The sequence below is a fragment of the Xiphophorus hellerii genome, chromosome 15 (genome assembly GCF_003331165.1).
Source record: "Xiphophorus hellerii strain 12219 chromosome 15, Xiphophorus_hellerii-4.1, whole genome shotgun sequence".
NCBI lineage: Eukaryota > Metazoa > Chordata > Actinopteri > Cyprinodontiformes > Poeciliidae > Xiphophorus > Xiphophorus hellerii.
Genome location: NC_045686.1, coordinates 2,185,203 through 2,202,743, shown reverse-complemented (window position 1 = coordinate 2,202,743; position 17,541 = coordinate 2,185,203). Strand labels below are relative to the sequence as shown.

General features: G+C 36.8%; 1 long non-coding RNA gene across 1 annotated transcript; it reads left to right on the top strand.

Moving 5' to 3' along the window:
• The first annotated feature begins 2,477 nt into the window (after positions 1-2,477).
• On the top strand, positions 2,478-16,088 carry LOC116734687 (uncharacterized). The gene is made up of 3 exons (XR_004342255.1): positions 2,478-2,527; positions 13,120-13,122; positions 16,077-16,088. It is a non-coding gene; the product is annotated as an uncharacterized LOC116734687 (long non-coding RNA).
• The last annotated feature ends 1,453 nt before the right edge of the window (positions 16,089-17,541 follow it).

The following is a 17,541-nucleotide window of genomic DNA, read 5'->3' as shown; positions in this document are numbered from 1 at the left end:
TTCTCTCCTTCCACACATTTTCTTTTCTAAGTGTGTAATTATGTTTCTGCCCAAGAGACAGCTGTGGGAACTTTACTTTTAAATATGTTTGAATGGATTAGTTTTAATATTTGTGTGTGTGTGTCTATATTTCAAAAGAAATTATATTTTGGTAATTCTGCTTCTTAATGAGTCGAGTTGATGTTTTTAAGGAAAAGTCAGTGTAGAAAAGATAATTTCCCAGATTTTGTTCTTGTTTTCATCCTAAGGTCATGAACGGAATATAAAACCTTCCCATTAGTGTTTGGTGATGCCTCTGTATGGAGAAGGCCCGCGTATTAACATCAGACAAAAAGTCAAAAATGTTTCTTTGTTCTTGGTTTTACAATAAGTTGGACTTTATTGTCCCTGTTATTTCACAATGTAGATTTTTTTTTACCAAATTATTTCTATTTGCTAAATGCCAGAGTAATAATTTTTTATTATCTGTTTAGTTCTATTTCTCAGTCACGTTTTTGTAAAACTTAAATTACAATGTTTCAACCAGGGATGTTCAAAGCGTGGTCCAGGAGCCATTTTCAGCTCTCCAAATGATTTTGTTCGGCCCTCTACAATAAATTTGACCTGCTAATTAAGGCAGTTGATGCAGATCTGTGTATTATTTTGTTCTTTCTGTTTTAAGTAAAAAAAAAAAACATTAATTTGTTTTTGAATCGGATACAACCCCCTGAAAAATACCTTGTTTATTTTCAGTTTTAGTCTCAGATTGAAATTATGAAATGAAAAACAAGCCGCAGGACGTAATTTGACTTTAATATTTCATTTATCAGTTTAATGTGGCCCAGAAATTGTTCTGTGGGATCCAGGCAATAATTCACGGGTCATGTAAATATTAAAATTATATTCCGCTACGTGGGCCGCTTTGTCCATTTCATAGTCTTTAACAGTTAAAGACTCATCGTAAAACATGATGAATAAATTAAGTAATAGAAATATTAGACAGTAATGATGTGAAATGTTTTTTCAGCATAAATGCATCAGGATGTTTTCATGCTGCTTTGAAAGTGAACACAGGTGAATCATGTCAAAATAAAACGGAGAGAAAATAAAAAATCCCTCCATTTTCTGTGTTAATCTCTGAATACATTTGTTGAATCAAATCGGTGTGTGTGTGTGTGTGTGTTGCTGTTAGCACTGAGCAGAGCCGGGTGTGTGTGGGGGTGTGTTGCTGTTAGCACTGAGCAGAGCCGGGTGTGTGTGTGTGTCAGAGGTATTGTTGATTCTGGGGTGGATTCTTCCTGATCAATGAGGTTCTGCCCTCTGATTTCCAATCGACCAGCAGCCCAGCAGCGCTTTGTTCCGATTTATCTCTACAGCATCTTGTAGCTGCAGCTACAGACACCATTTCTTTATCTGTTCCTGCCGCCAAAATACACAAGTCACATCCCTTCTTTCTTTGGATGTGTCAAAAAAACAGCTAATAAACCATGAATAGCTTTAGGAAGGTGCAGCTCTGAGTTTTGTATTACAGTTTTGTGCTTTAAGTGGAAAAAATAAGTTGCAGTCCTTATTTTATTACAATGCAAAAACGCAAAGTCTTGCCTAATACTTCTGATTTATTTTATAGCGCAAATATCTAAGTTCACTTTAAATTGGTAAATTAACAACATTTGACAAAGAAAACAAAATATGATTTTACAAACCCATAATTTGGTAAGAAAAGGAATATATTTATACTTTCACTTGAAATAAGATGAAACTAATTTACAAGTAACTTTTCAACAACATATGGGAGCTTGTTTTAACTCCAAATTCACAGAATTTAATTTCTAGATTAAATTGTTTTAATAGCTGAGGACGTCCGAGTCCAAAAATGTTAATGGTTGGGTTGTTATCTGTACATTTAAATTTCGGCAACCAAACAGTGTAAAGTGTTTTTTTTTTTTTTTTTGTTGGTCTTTTTTACACTGCAAAAACAAAATTGTACCAAGTATTTTTAATGTAATGTCTTTGGTTTTTCTTATTTCAGGTGTAATAACTTACAAGTAACTTTTCAGCAAGATATAGGAGCTTGTTTTAAGAATTATTTATTAAGAATTATTTAATATTAATGAAAAAGTTATAGTTCAACTGGCAGATTATTCTACTTATCACACGGGGAAACTGTCCTGGTATAAATAAAATAATCCGCCAGTTGAAACTTTTATTCTCCTAAGTTACTCGTAATTTATTTTTGTCTTATTTCAAGTGTAGAAAGATGTTTGGGTAGCACTTTATTTTGAAGAGCTGAGCATAAAACTGACGTGACACGAAGGAGTTTTCATGAATGTTTGATTATTTGGTAAATAGTGACATTTTTAAAGCAAAGTTGCATAAAAGGTCCACTAAAAGTGTCATTTACTGAATGACAGCAGCGATAAACATTTACAAAGACTCCTTCATGTTTATGACGGTGCCAGTCTTAATCACACCACTTCAAATGAAGCATTACCGATATTTGCACTAGAAACCTGACCCAAAATACTTGGGAAGATTTAGTTTTTGCTGCGTAGTAAAATCTTAATAAACTGCATTTAGTTCATTTATTTAAAAAAAATTAAAACATGACTTGAAACAGTTCAATTCCAAGTTCTTCAAATTTCATGGCAGCTTGCTGATTGACATTCAGATCTGACCTTATGAAAGGAGCGGGAGAAGTTTTATTGTCGTTCATTTCCCCCGATGTGAACGCTGCCTCGCAGCAACGCAGATCGCTCCTTTCTTCCTGCTTCCCTCTGTTTGAGCTCGGTTTCAGTGCATATTTGTGAACGTGTGCAACAGTGTGTGCCGCTGCGGTCTCCAGAGCGGTGACATTCAGAAGCACTGAGAGGCTAGCCGAGGCGTGCTAACATCCTGACATTTCTCTCCTGGTGGTTCCTGCTCGCCTCGTCTATCAGGGTGAGAGGAACGGACATTTAGAAGTTGCTGGCAGCGACAGAAACTCAGAGAAAAGGACTCAGCAGTGTATTAATGGGTTTGGATCTGGAAAAGAAACGCATAAAATCATTTACTGCTCTGGACAGCCTGGTCTCTCATGAATTTATGAAATAGCCACTTTCTATTAAGGCATCATTTTTATGGTGGAAAATGTGGCATGAATGCCACCCTGGGCGAGTCGCTGCTTCTTCAGCCATGAATGTGACTTAAAATATTTTTAGAGAAGATTAATTTCCTCTGTACAGGTACAACTCAAAGCATTAAAATATCATGAAAATATTCATCCCATAGGTTATTTTTTAATCGGTTAATCCAGAAAATAATCAGCAGATCACAATTGAACTTTTAATATATTGGTAGAAGTATTTTTTCAGCTGCAGAAGCCAAGCATTCATTAAAGGAATGCTTTTATTTCATTTGAGGCAATAAAATATTTATTTAAAAAGGCATTGAATTATCTACGTGCATCTTTTTATATATTTCTAATATTGTATTAAAAAAGCTTAATTGAAGGATCTGGAGAATGTGATTTTTTATTTCTTTCTACTCAGTTAATCATCAGAATAATCAACAACTAAAATAGTTTAGTTGCAGCCCTAACGCAAGTCTTCCTGATTTTCAGTTATTTATTTTTATCCTTTAATCTGTTTCTAATATTGTATAAACCATACGAGTATACAATATTTATTGTATACTCGTATGGTTTGTATATTGTATACAACGAATGGTTGGCACCATCTGACAAAAGTCCAGAGTGTGCCAACATTTTATTTGATTAATAAATTGTCAAAATGTAACTAAAATAGTTAGTTGCCACTCTAAAGTCTACATGTACTGCAACTTTTCACCTTTTTGTAAATTTCTAATATTGTATAAAAAAGGATTAAATAGTAAATCTGCTGAATGTGCCAATATTTTTATCTGATCGATTGATCAAATAATCAATAACTAAAATAATATTTAGTTGCAGCCGTACCCTAAAAGCCTCCATGTACTACAGCTGATATTCAGTTATTTGCATCTTGTAATCTATTTCCAACATTGAATAAAAGAAGGCTAATTAAAAATCGGCAGAATGTGACGATATTTTTTTCCAATTAACCTTCAGAATAATTTGTAAAGAAAATGGTTAGTTGTAGCCCTAACTTAAAACTACAAATGATTTTTAGATATGCATTTTCATCTTTTAGTGAATTTCTAATATTGTTTAAAAGAGACTTAAATAATAAATATGTAGAATATACCAAACTTTTATCTGATTAATTGATTAATCGTCAGAATAATCGATGGCTAAAACAGCGAGTTGCTGTTAAAACTCACATAACATAAAAACCTTCAGGTACTGCAAATGATTTTCAGTTATTTACTTTCATCTTTTAGTGATTTTTTTTTATATGGAAAAAAAGACTAAATAATAAATCTGCAAATTGTGCCAATTTTATTTTAATCTGATTAATTGATTAATCGTCAGAATAATTGATAAATAATCGTTTCCTATAAGCCTCCATGTACTACAAGTGAGTTTGAAGTCCAACAGAAATGGTCCAAAACTATCTGAGACACTCAAACTCCCCTAAATCCTCTGGCAGCAATCAGAGTTCCCCTTTCCTCCAGTCAAACATGTGCGGCAGCTTTGGGGATTGACTCCAGCCGGCGAGGAGTTTGCGCAGTCATGGCCGACAGAGATTCTCGGGCTTCGCTCATCTCGGGAGCTTGGCCTGGCAGCCCTGAACTCTGCAGACCGTTAACACTTTGCAGAACTGAGTGTCGGAGGGAGATCATGTGCTAGATGGAGGGAGAAGCTTAGATACTCTGAGTCTGCTGCCAGGACTCCTGCTAAGCTCTGAACAAGCTGAGTGCTGCAGATTTAAAGGCCTGGCTGGGGGTAGTTTACTGGGAAGTTGGAGGATTTTTCTCAAAGTGGAAAACTAAGAGCTTTCTGTTCTGATCAGGGCCGAAGGAATCAGGTCTTTGATTTTTCTCTTAAATGTGCTGCAATGATTTTTGATGTGCTGTTTACCAATCAGCTTCTATGAATGTTCCATGAAGGGCAGAACTTAATGCACCAAACCAGGCAAAACTGTTTACTGAACAACTTTTAGGACAAAAAATGCATTAAAAACAAAACAAAAAAACCCAAATGTCTCCACTTTATCCAAAACAAGGGTGTTCAAACTGAGGTCCGGGGGCCATTTGTGGCCCCTGGACTAGTTTTGAGCGGCCCTCGACTACAATGAACTAAACTAGACTAAATAGCTGGGAAAATGATAATCTTGGCAAATGAATGCACCAGAATATATTTTATATTAATCAGTTTTATGTATAACCTACCCTTCGCACTAAAAGCAGCTCAATGTTGTACAGATTAATAAAAAATAAACCCACAAAAATGAAACAATTACCTGCAGGAAAAACACACAACTGTGCAGAAAATGCATAAGCAAAATATAAATTGTATATGGAACCCTCTGGAGTAAGGGGTGACATGCCTGCACTCAGGGACTGTTTTAAAGAAAACTGTAAAACTTACAACTGTGACACTAACATTTCCTCGAAGCAGAGACGTGTGGCTACGTTTTGGTGCATAAATTATTCCTGTAAAGTGAAATATGCTCGAACTGCAGCATTTTGTTTGTAAAAATCTGTTAAGTTTGAAAAAGCGTGTAGAGTGGCAGTTACAGAACTCCGTCACTGGATTACACTGTAAAAACTGAAAACGGTTAGAAATTAGCACAAAACAAATCGTGATTTTTAGAAAACCGTATCACTTGTAGCAGAATATGCATCTGCAGTGAGAAAATACTTCTAACATCAAAATATGAAAAACTGAACCTTTTCTGCTTGATTTACCATCAATACAGTGAAGGGCTAATCTATTGACTATTTTTCTTATTAATAATTGTATCGCAGAAGATGCTTAATAGGATATTTTCTAAAAACAATTTGAAATCTATGAAGTTAAAACTATTCCGTTGGAGTTTTGAATAGAACATATCTACAAAGTAGTTCTTTTTTTAATCTAAAATGCAAAATGTATCTATTTTTTGTACAGTTGTGGCTTGCTTTATTTATTTTATTTATTTATATTCAGTCATATTGAATTACTTACATCACTTTTAGGTATACATATATATTTTATAAACTTTATCTCTGGTTATATTTGTATTATTAATATTTAACACCATAGATGGAGTAGCTTGTCAACCAATAAGCAATTCCCCCAATAAAGTAAATTCTATACTATTCTACTTACTGCTCTGAATATGTTGTAGTTAACGATTAATTGATTAGTAAATTAGCTGATGATTATTTCAATAATCTATTAATCGTTTCAGTACCTTTGTGATTCAGTAAAGGAATCTTCTGTAGGCAGGTCTCATTAGAACCACAGCCTGGTGATTTAAAACCGTTCGGATCTTAAATCTGTTTCCTGCGACTGATTGAGACGCCGACTCGTCAGGCTGTGATCCTCTGAACGCATTTCCAGCGCGCTTCCCTGTGGTTGTGTGAGCGATGTGGAGGAGTCCAGGTCTGATGATGTGCTTGTGCTCAGCAGCTGTGCAGTTTTCATTCCACACAGTAATGGAGTGGATGATCTCCACCAGGAAAATCACTCAGCTTCTGGTGCAGACTGGGATTTTTTACTAATATGGTGTTGAGTCAGTTACTTATTGATCTATGCAGACCAGGAAGTGCTGGTATTCATTTATTAAAGACATCATATGTGAAGTCGAGTTGCTAATTGATTCAAAGATGGCGGATCCAGACGTCTGGATTTCACATCCATCAGATTTTCACACCTGATCTGATTTTAATCATTTTTTTCTTCTTGAAAAAGTGTTTTTATTTCACTCATCCCTTCTGTAAATCGTACAACAGTACTCGGGCTGGGACACGAGATGTTTTAATTTATTAAAATTAAGATAAAAATCAGATTTTATTTATTTTTACATGCACATTCGAACCTTGCCAGAGTTCCCTTCAACCGAACAGAGACCAGAATTCACTTATTTGGTTCGATTAGCATCACAAACAAACAAACTGGAGTTTGACTAAAGCAGAGCTGCACAGAGCTGGTGTATTAAATAAAATAAAATAAAATGAGTTCTTCTTTCCCAGTAATGTACATTTTTCTCTAATTGTTCCGTGTAAGGCTGTAGGTCTTGCTCCTGTGTCTGAGCTTATTAGGTGATTTAATTACACTTAAACAAAGATGGAAATCTTCATAATAACGGTTGACACAGTGTTGATCTTTCCTCACTACTGATTCAAACACGGATAGAGCAATAAATTAAAAACTTGAGTTGTTGGCTGAGCTCTTGATTCGTAACCCCAGGAGGAGACGATTCACTGAATACTGCAGAGCTTCAATCTAAACAGCTTCAGCTTCTTTCTTTCAGATGGACACGGATTTCAATCTTAGTCACTGCATCTTATATTTACAAAGCTTTCTCCTTGGAGATCTTTGCCATCATGTTGTGCTTTTAACACAATCAGTTGGTATTTTTCTTTTATCATTTCTATATGCTCCACTTAACGATTAATCAATTACTTAATTAGCTGATGAGTATTTCAATAATTGATTATCTCCATGCATCCATCCCATGTTGGGGGGATTAAATATTGGAGCTAAGAAAGATGGTGAAACTGTCCGGTCAGCTGACAGCCCCACCCTTTGTATTCTATAATTAGTAGAAAATTAATATTTACCATTTAAAGACATGATTGATACGGCACTCTGTCTTCTTACTCTTCTCTTCCCCTCTTTTCTCATTTCTGCTCCACACTTTGGATTTTTAGTTTTCCTCTTTACAACAGTTTCTGGATAATATAGACGGTGAACACGGACATGAAATGTTTAATATCAGATTGTTTGAATAAAATTGGAAATGTATCAAATATATATTAAATTATGTTTGTTTGCCTTGTGTAATAATTTAAACTGCGACTGTCTCACTTTACGAACCATAACATCTGATTGGTTAAGCTGTACAGCAACTCAGCTGTAAACTCAGCAATCTTTCAGGGTGGATTCAGACCGGATAGTCCGGTAGACTCGGTTCGATTGGGGACTAAAATTGCACCAAGAACTACTGAAGGAATCGACACAAAACCTCTGAAGAAGACCAGCGCAACTTTCTTCTCCACAAAAAGTAAACAAAAACGGAGCAGTGTCAGATTTTAGCGGTTGTAGGATTTCTTTGTTGATATACATTATACTGGTTTGGACATGACCTGTTAGCCGCTAACGCTAGCGACGCTCCTGCAGGCGCCGTTACTACGCGGTGAGTCGGTCCACTAAATCAGGCTGTTCCTGCGAGATGAGCAGGAATAACAAAAATGATCGCAGCGCCTTTATTTCTTACTTGATCTGTATAAACATCGTTTAAATTAAAGCTGAGAAAATTGCTGCCGATTGTAAGTTTTCTCCCTTGGTATAAATCTATAAACAGTTTGGTTTCTATCAATATGCAAGAGAGTACTAAACAAATTCCTCCATCCTATTTGATGATTATGTTTAAACAAACGAGGCAATTAGTTCAGTTTTTATTTAAGGTTTAAAAATTACAGCAGCTGCAGAGCGCCACAGCAATGGGACAATAAGCTGATAAAAAGTTGTAAAACAACTTCAGACCATTTATATTCTGCTTTTCCTTGCTTAGTGTCGGCACGCAGACCCGTTGATATGACAACCGACACAACATCTTCGTTAACCCGCAGAGCAGAGAGTAATATATGACCAGAATGTCCTGCACTGTAGATAACTTCCTGCTTGGTCTCTAGTCAGGTTGCATTCAGACAGGTTTTCTACCGTTTTAGAGTCCACTTCAACCAGACCGAGACCGAGGTTTTTAGGCGGATCAGAGTTTGGTTTTAAGTCCATTTTGGAATTCAAATTTGCATTCAGACCTCCCCAAAAACTCGGACTTTCTAGACAAACGGATTAGAGTCTGATTCAGGACTCTAATCCTGGGTTGGTCTGAATACTTGCTTTGCTGCTTTCAGCTCTCCTTATATTACAATTTTCACATTAATTTAAAAAACCTGCAACAGTTTAATGCATCGAATTGCGGCACTTTTGGCTTTCCATACGTTCTACCTGTTTGTAATCTTAATTACAAGACTACAAGTTGTTCAGATCAAGAGCAATATCTTCCTGTCTCTCTTTTATTCTTTATAAACCAAGACATCTGATTGGTTTACAGCTGAGTTACTATATAAATTAACCAATTACTTTTTCTTTAAGAGACGTAGCCCTGCTAAGAGATTGGGATTTGTAATTTATGAACAAAAGACAATCCTTTCTACATTCATGTATTTTAGATAAACATATTAATTTATTTGGCACTCCTTACAAATATCAATTTTAGGACTTTTTATTTGTATTTGAATGTGGCACTTTTGGTTTTCCATACATGCTAGTTGTTGTAAATCTTCCAATGGAACTAGCACATTTCATCAGTATTAAGGACTTATTGACATATAACAAGCTTCTATATCGTGCTAAAAAGTTACTTCTAAATTAGTTTCTTATTCCAAGTGTACTAAGATATTTGCACTAGAAACTAAAACAAAAATAGTTAGTAAGATTGTTTATGAAGTGGTGGATATTTTCTAATTTATTACACAGACTTGGCAGAAGATGCTCATGCTGACATTGGGGAAGCCGAGTAAAGGACTTCCACGCTGTTATTAGATTCTCATTTTCATCCATCCATCATTTTCACACCATCCTGCTGTCATTGTCTGGGTTTGTTCATGTCGGGACTGAAGCAGAGTCGTGGCTCGGTTAATGATGCCTCTGTGTTCACTGACCTTTTTCCCGCTTCAGCCTGAAAGGCTGGTGGACGAATGAACAGACACGTTGACTTATCCGTCTCTGCTGTTGTGCCGTCAGTCACAAACTAACTCCACTCATTCCCTCACATCCAGTCCTGCAGTCTGGGAAAACTCACTGCCTTAAGAGGAACTTAAGCAAAATTCATATTTGCGTGTTTTTGTTCTTCCATTTGGGTTTCAGTTGCTCACAGCCCTAGTGCTTAAAAAAATGTTTTTTGTTGTCTGGAAAATTAGCTGTTTCAAAAACCTCATGATAGATATTTTCTCAACCTATATAAAAAGAACCGCAGACAATGTTACTTGGTTTTCAACCAAATTCTTGCAAGAATTGAGAAGGCACAGAGGATCGGCTCCTACAAGCCGATCTTCGTGTTCTGCCATCCTGCTGCAGAACTTTGTCTTTATTAGCAGAGAAAAAGAGTGAATGGAAAGTGGGAGAGTGATCTTAACAAAACGGGGGGGGGCTACCCTGATAACAAGCAAGGGAAACGGAAACTAAATCCTACACACAGACAGAGGAAACTACGGAGTATCTCAGGAAGGACCCCACCTGTGAAAACATGTTTGAGGTCAAGGAAAGGTTAGTTATGTCTTACACACAGTTTAACAAGTTCCTCCTCTCTGGGATGAGAACGCTAAACCTTAAAATATAAAACAACTAGTAATATAAAACTACTAATGTAAGAAAGATAACAGAACATAATAATTCTAACACTCACAATTGTTAAGTTGCAATCAATAGGCACTGCACCGTTGCCTAGCAACCGCAGAGAAGCCAGGCCCCGTTTCCTAGCAACTCAATCTGCACATTTGGTCAGCTGGTTTTAGCGCTGTGTGTGCTGTACAATGGCTGCTGGAAAAGACAAATGTTTTGTTGTTGACTTACCATCCAGAAACCACTTGTAGCATTCTTGTTTGTTGTGCAGGAGGCTCCACTTCTGCTTTTCAGAAGGACTAAAATCTCATTGTCTAAGAATGATTTTGTGCAAAAAATGTAATGAACAATTTTTGTTGCCCATAGATCTATCCTGACCTGTTCAAGGAAGCAAAAAAGGTCAAATTTAAAGGAAACAAATGTCAAGAAAAATGTTTCTTCACTGTGGATAAAAGACATGTATATAGATTGGAGAGGCAACAAATGTCAGCAGTCAGATAATTTAACCAGGATAGTAAAATTAGTCATGGGTCAGCAACTTGACCTCTAATTGATCATGTCTGTTTTCATTCTGATAAGGACAACACATATTCTGATCCATAGGAATGAGCAACTGAGGAGGAGAATTAAAAAGTAAATTATGTGTATTTGAGGATTAAAGAAAGAGTTCTTAGAATAAAACGGCACAAACAGAAACCTGGTTTGTGGCTCAGCTCAGCTCAGCATCAACTATATGGTCATAAACGTCTTCAAGTTCCAGTTTAATGACTGAAGCATTTATTGTTAGATTTCATATGCAAAAAAAAGATGACCTGTAACCTTTTTCTGACTTTGTGACTTGGATATTAAAAATTGAACCAAGCATTCTCTATTCATAGACCCACAGCTAGATCTCTCTCCTGTTTGTCTGTGGGGAAAACATGTTTATCTGCTGAGCTTTTTAGTCATTTAATAATCCATCTGATAGCCCAATGTGAGCAACAAAGGAAATAAAGCTCTGCCTGAAGTTTAATTTTTAGTTATTTACTGAAGAGAGAAAATGTTTTGGTGTTGCAGTGAAAAATTGTTGGATCAAGCTTGGAAAGTCACTAGAGAATCTCATAAACTAATTAGCATATTAAACACCTCCCAAGGTTGCATTTGCATTTTGCCTCGTCAGCCTTTTACATGCGTTAGCTTCACACACACAGCAGCCTAATGCAAATTATTTCCACATTACTTTCATTCAATAAACCTTTCTAATGTAGTTGTTGGATGGCAACACCAGGGAGAAATGATGCCCAGGAAGCAAAATTTAAAACGGGTCAGATGTGACTAAGATTACAACTACAGTATTAGCTGTTTTATTTTAATTATTTTATTTTACGTGCATATACTATTTTGTTTACTTTTTTATGAGGGAGTATTAGGGCCACAGTAACATGACTAGAATAGTCATGTTATGACTTTATTCTTGTAATTATGGCCTTATTTTCGTACAAGTTCTCGTAATATTATGACTTTATTCTCATAACTTTATGTTTAACACAAAGGCACTAAATCAGTAGGATTGAAAAGTGACTCCGGGGTGTGATTCTGTGAAACAACCTGGAGCCATAAATTAAAAATATGAAAAAATATTTTGGAAATATGTAGCAGCTTATAGAAGTTTAACAACAAAGCCGCTATAGATCCTATAGATCCTATAGATCCTAGATGCATGCATGGTCGCATCTATAGTGGAGCTATTGACGAATTATGCAGAAACAAAAACCGCTAAAGTTGGTGTCTAAGCAAGAGAGGCAGAAGTGCCTCAACTGGTACTCAAAATTAATACAATAATCCCACGTTTCTGCACAAAATGTGGGATTTCCATCCAAAAGTGTGCGGTTCTAAAATTAGCAAAGTGTTTCTGGCTATGAAGAAGATATTTTGGAAATTTTTTTTGGACAAATCATTTTTAGCTACTACACAAAAATGAGTGATTCTATCCAAAAGTGGGCGGTTCTACTATTAGCAAGCAGTTTTGGATATGAGAAACATATTTTGGATAAATCAGCAAAACATCGGGGTGCAGAGGTAGCAGACGAGCACACTGTAACTTACATTTAGCAACCCTTAACTAATAAATTAACAAGCTAAATTTACCCGTAAAGGTTTGTTTAGTATATTTTAAAGAATGGAACAATACATATTAATGAACATTAACAAGAAAATGTTAATAAAAGAAAAGAAAAGAGTTTGCTAATAAGTTTTCTAAGAGTGATGAATGGCTTTTGGTTCTTTTTGTGATGTGATTTAACTACTGATAGTTTCCTGTTTTCAGCCAGCTGACAGTGCACAGCAGCAGGATAGGGAGCTTGGGAACACTGCTAAAAAGAAGATGTGCTGAACTCTGTCCTGTTCAGGAATATCAAGCAGGAGAGTAAGTTGTTTTGCGTTGTGTTGCTCTGCTGGGTTTAATTAAAAGTGCAGAAGTCAAACGGTAATTGTTTTTGGACCCGCTCAGCAGTTACTCTCTGAAAACATCAACAGTTGTTGCACTCAGTTAACAAAATGGCTTCTCTCTCCTGGTCTAGATGATGGATCTGAAAGGATTGTAAATCTGCATTTAGTTGTCAAATATCTACATTCTGAGATTAAAAATGTAATCCTTGCTGTGGTACGATCTGGAAAAACTGCAGGACCAGAACGTTGGAGTCAAACCTGAGTGTGTGGATAAGTGGGTGCTGCTGCTTGTGCACCTTTTCATTTCCCTCCTCCACTGGGCTGAGACATGGAGGCCAGTGGAGGGGGAGTCTGGATGATCGCAACGCTGCTGCTCTGACTCTAAAAACTCTGAGGACGGGAGAGACGATAACATGTTTTGTTAGGTTTTAATAACTCATTTCTGTGTTAATTAAGGTTGTTGTACCAAGCCTCCCTTTTCATTCCTTTTTTAATTCTTTTGCACTACCTCACAATAAATGAGCAGATACACCGTTGTCTACTCTGTTTACGATCACAGTGCACTGCAAAAACACAAAATATTACCAAGGATTTTTGGTCCAGTTTCTAGTGCAAATAAGTGAAATAAGACAAAATAACTTGCAACTTTTCAGCAAGACATAGGAGCTTCTTTTTAAGGAAAAATAATTCCTTACTACTGAAAAAGTTCTAGTTCCATTGGTAAATAATTTCACTTGTTGTAAGTGAAATAATCCGCCAATGGAAAAAGTACTTTTTTCCAATTATTGACTTAAAAAAAGGTCCTATATGTAGTTTCTACTGCAAAGATGGAAACTAGACCAAAAATACGTGGTTATATTTTGTGTTTGCAGCGTCCATTCTTGTTGTTTGTGCAGGAGGCTCCACTTCTGCTTGTCAAAAATGTACAGGTGTATAATCACGCATTTGTTTGCAGCTATTTTCAAGTGTGAATGTAAATGTTGAGTTGGGGATAGTGGCTACCAGCAGCTTAGATACTTGCACTAGAAAACAAACCAAAATTACTTGGTAAGATTTTGTGTTTTTGTAGCGTTGTGTGGGAAAGAAAGAAAACCCCCCATGTCCCTTAGGGGCCTCTGTAGTTGTTCAGCAGCTAAAATGTTTGAAAATAGCAGGTGGAAGTGAAGGTTCAGATGGTTTGTTGGTTCATAGTTTGTTCTCAGGACACACATCACTTTATGGATGAATTATGAAATCATGACAAGAAGAAACAATCTAATACCAAACTGTTTTTGCTCAGTCGTCGAGAGCTCAGGCTTCAGACAGAACCTCAATTCTTTCAGACTTTCTAACATTTTTCAAGTGATCAATACTTCTCCAAGATTTCTGAGGGTCTTTAAACTTTCAGCAGCTGCTCTTGCCCTCATTTTTCTGTCGGTTTTTCTATCCGACTCTGACAGGATGTTGTGCAGCACCATGCGTCATCTTTCACATTCGCCACTTCAGCTCATTTCTCTTTGGGAATCACCTTGTTGGTGACAGAAATCATATGTTCTGTCTGTCAAACTGGTTTCCTTTGTGATTTTTCATAAATTCAGCGTAACAAATTCTAACTTCATGTGTGTTTTGGCTTATCCTTTGAGTTCAGGAGCTTTTTAATTGAATGGATTTTGCTTAAGTCAAGGAAAAGTGGATTAAAAAAAACAAATTTTTAAAAAGTGAAGTTAAATAGGAATATTTCAAACTGCATTCTCTCAAAGATTGGAGACAATTAAGGATCTCAGCTAATGAAAGTGGATACAATAATTTTGTTGACATTTAAGAAGCTCTATTTTTTCAGCTCTTCACTCACCATAATATTCTTGGGTTGTATTTTTAAATCTCGCCCTTTTCTCTGCTGGATATTGTTTTCTGCGTCCATTTGTATTTTATTGTAATGGGATTTTTGATGCCAGATCTGCTTTTGAGAGTGAAGCGGTTCAGCAGCAGTGTCACTAATGGATGGCATTTAATTTATTCCTGCTGTCATTTAGGAGAAAAGAAAAATAGTTTAAAACCTTCCTGATGAAAGTTTCACTCGGCGTTTATTAACAGGAAACCAGGAGGATTCTCGGTCTGCTGTGAAAAATCTTATATTTAATTTTAATAACGGTTGTTTTCTTAAACTTCAGTGCTAATTTAACTGCTTTTTATTGTTGAATGTTTGACCACTTCACTCGTCAGTCGTGCTGCAAAGCAGATCCAAACCACATCAGTGTTAAATAAATGAAGTGCCTTTCAAGTGTGACAGTTAAAGACCCTCATTTTCCTGCAGCTTCACTCAAAACTCCTTTTCTGTTGCGTTTTATTCATGTGACCAAACCGATGTGAGCGCATATTTCTATGTGAACAAATAACTAGTGATGTTTCATTGAATCGCACACAGATGTGCTCAGTTGTGGTACATGAAGCGCTGAGCTCACAAATGAATGTGCATCACAGAGAGGTCAAAGGTTCAAATCCCAACCAGTTCATGCTGGTCTAAAACCATGACTGTAAGGTTAATTAATCTCTCTAAATTACCCTGGTGTGTGTGGGTGTGCGTGTGTGTGCGTGTGGGGGTGTGCGTGGGTGTGTGTGTGGGGGTGGGTGTGTGTGTGTGTGGGTGGGTGTGCGTGTGTGTGTGTGTGTGTGCCCTAATAACTGTTTTAAATCTAAAATGCATCATCGTTTCTCACCTCCTAACATTGTTTTTCTTTATTTTTCAGGGTTTTTTTAGCTCTAAATTCTGCATAATTCAACTGATTTCAGCAATTCAAATATCAAAATATTCCGATTGTGTTGACTGTATCTTTTGGTAACTTCAGCTTTTATCATTTTTTTAAAAATATTTTAACTCAAATTTCAGCTCCATTGAGATTCATCAGAACTTGGTGTTTTTTAAAGGCTCATCTCTCCTGTTTACTTCAACCCAGAAACTCCATTCAACTTTTAAACAACTCATAAAGCTTTAAGCAATCTGAAAATGATTCAGCTTTTTTATATCTGTTACGTTTTTTCCTAAAAAAATGATTTAAGTTTTATCCAGATTTTCGTCTGTTTTTCAGTGTAATTCTTTAACTGCAACACTTTCTCAAACATGACTGATTTTTCATAAACAAAATGCTGCTGCTTGGACATTTTTTACTCTAGAGGAATAATTTATGCATCAAAACGTAGCCGCAGGTGTCTGGTTTGGGAGAATATAAACATTGTTGCTGTTGGTTTTACGGTTTTCTTTAAAACACTCCTTGAACGCCAGCATGTTTGCTAGATTTCCATTGTTACGGCTCTTTCTTAAGGAGCAGCAAATTTTCCAGTTTAAACGATTTCTCTGTAGTTTTATCTTCCAGACTCGTTGCTTTCAAAACGTTAGCAAACTCAATTTTTGAGAGAATTTCCTTGGTAACCCTTATTCATCCCAGTCTGCCTCAGCACAATTCTGTGTTGTTGCCAGGAGGAAACTGTAGACTCTGGATAACGTGTGATTTATGAGATTTAGGAAGCCGGCTACTAATTTTGCTCCACAAATCTGAAGCATCGCTGCAGTTAGTGGGGAGTTTGTGCGAGCGGCGTGAACGGGGAATTGTGATTCTCGCCGCCTCTCCCAGACAGCCTGACAGGCAGCAGAGTTGATGGCGGCGGCGTTGAGGCAGACCGGCTCGGGGAAAGCCTGCAGCATGCATTCCAAACAAGAGCGGCGCCGCGTTTTAAATTAAAGACGGAGCCGGCAGAGCCCAGCGAGAGGCAGAAGAAAACAAAGAGCTGGAGAGGAGGATCAATAAATGATTCTCAGTTTGCACACTCGTAAAAAAAAAAAAAAAAAAGGCTGTAAAATGAAATCCAGCTCTAATGACATCTGTATTAGAGATGGATGTGACCTTTTTCTGCATAAAGTACTCATCAATATGCCCCGTACAACCCTCTGGATTTCCAAGTACTAGATTCTGATCCCTGAAGTCATTTATTTCACATGCACACAAAGAACATTCACTCCATTGTGGAGAATATTGACTATAACAAATAGAAATGCTAATGCAAGCCTCCCTTAAGCACAGAGCTGTTAAGAGCATAAACAATGATCAGACTGTGACATCTCTGGCTGATAAAATTGGGTTTCTGCAGAGAATCTGCAAAACAAGGCTGGAAACAATGAGAAGACAAAACAGAACCAGAAACTGGAACAAAATGAAGATTAGAGGCCGATAACGGAGAGAGAAGCTAAAGATTAGAATCAAGAAAATGGTTCTGGAGTTGGTGACACAAATGGGTTCATCTGGAACATGTGCGAGATAAAAAAGCAGCTAAAGATAGCGGCTCAGACCAGAGGAAGTTCCTCGCCTGAATGACCTAATTACCGCCAGTTATCTGCCTCAAATTGCTTGTTGTCACCTAAAAGTCCGTAATCAGGATCAGCAGCACGGCGGGTCATTATACTGTAGGAGTTACCGTTAGTCATTGTCCATAACCAGGTTTTCACAGCTAACTGAAATCAACAGACAATTATGTCGAAATTAATTCTGAGTGAAAATAATCTCACGCATCAGACGAACACAACAGGAACAGTTTTTCTCAAAGTTTCGTCTCCTAACAGGTTCAGGATTTTTCCATGTGGAGACGAAACTTTTCCCTCTGCCTGCTCGTCTCTTTGACTCCGTCTGGTTCAT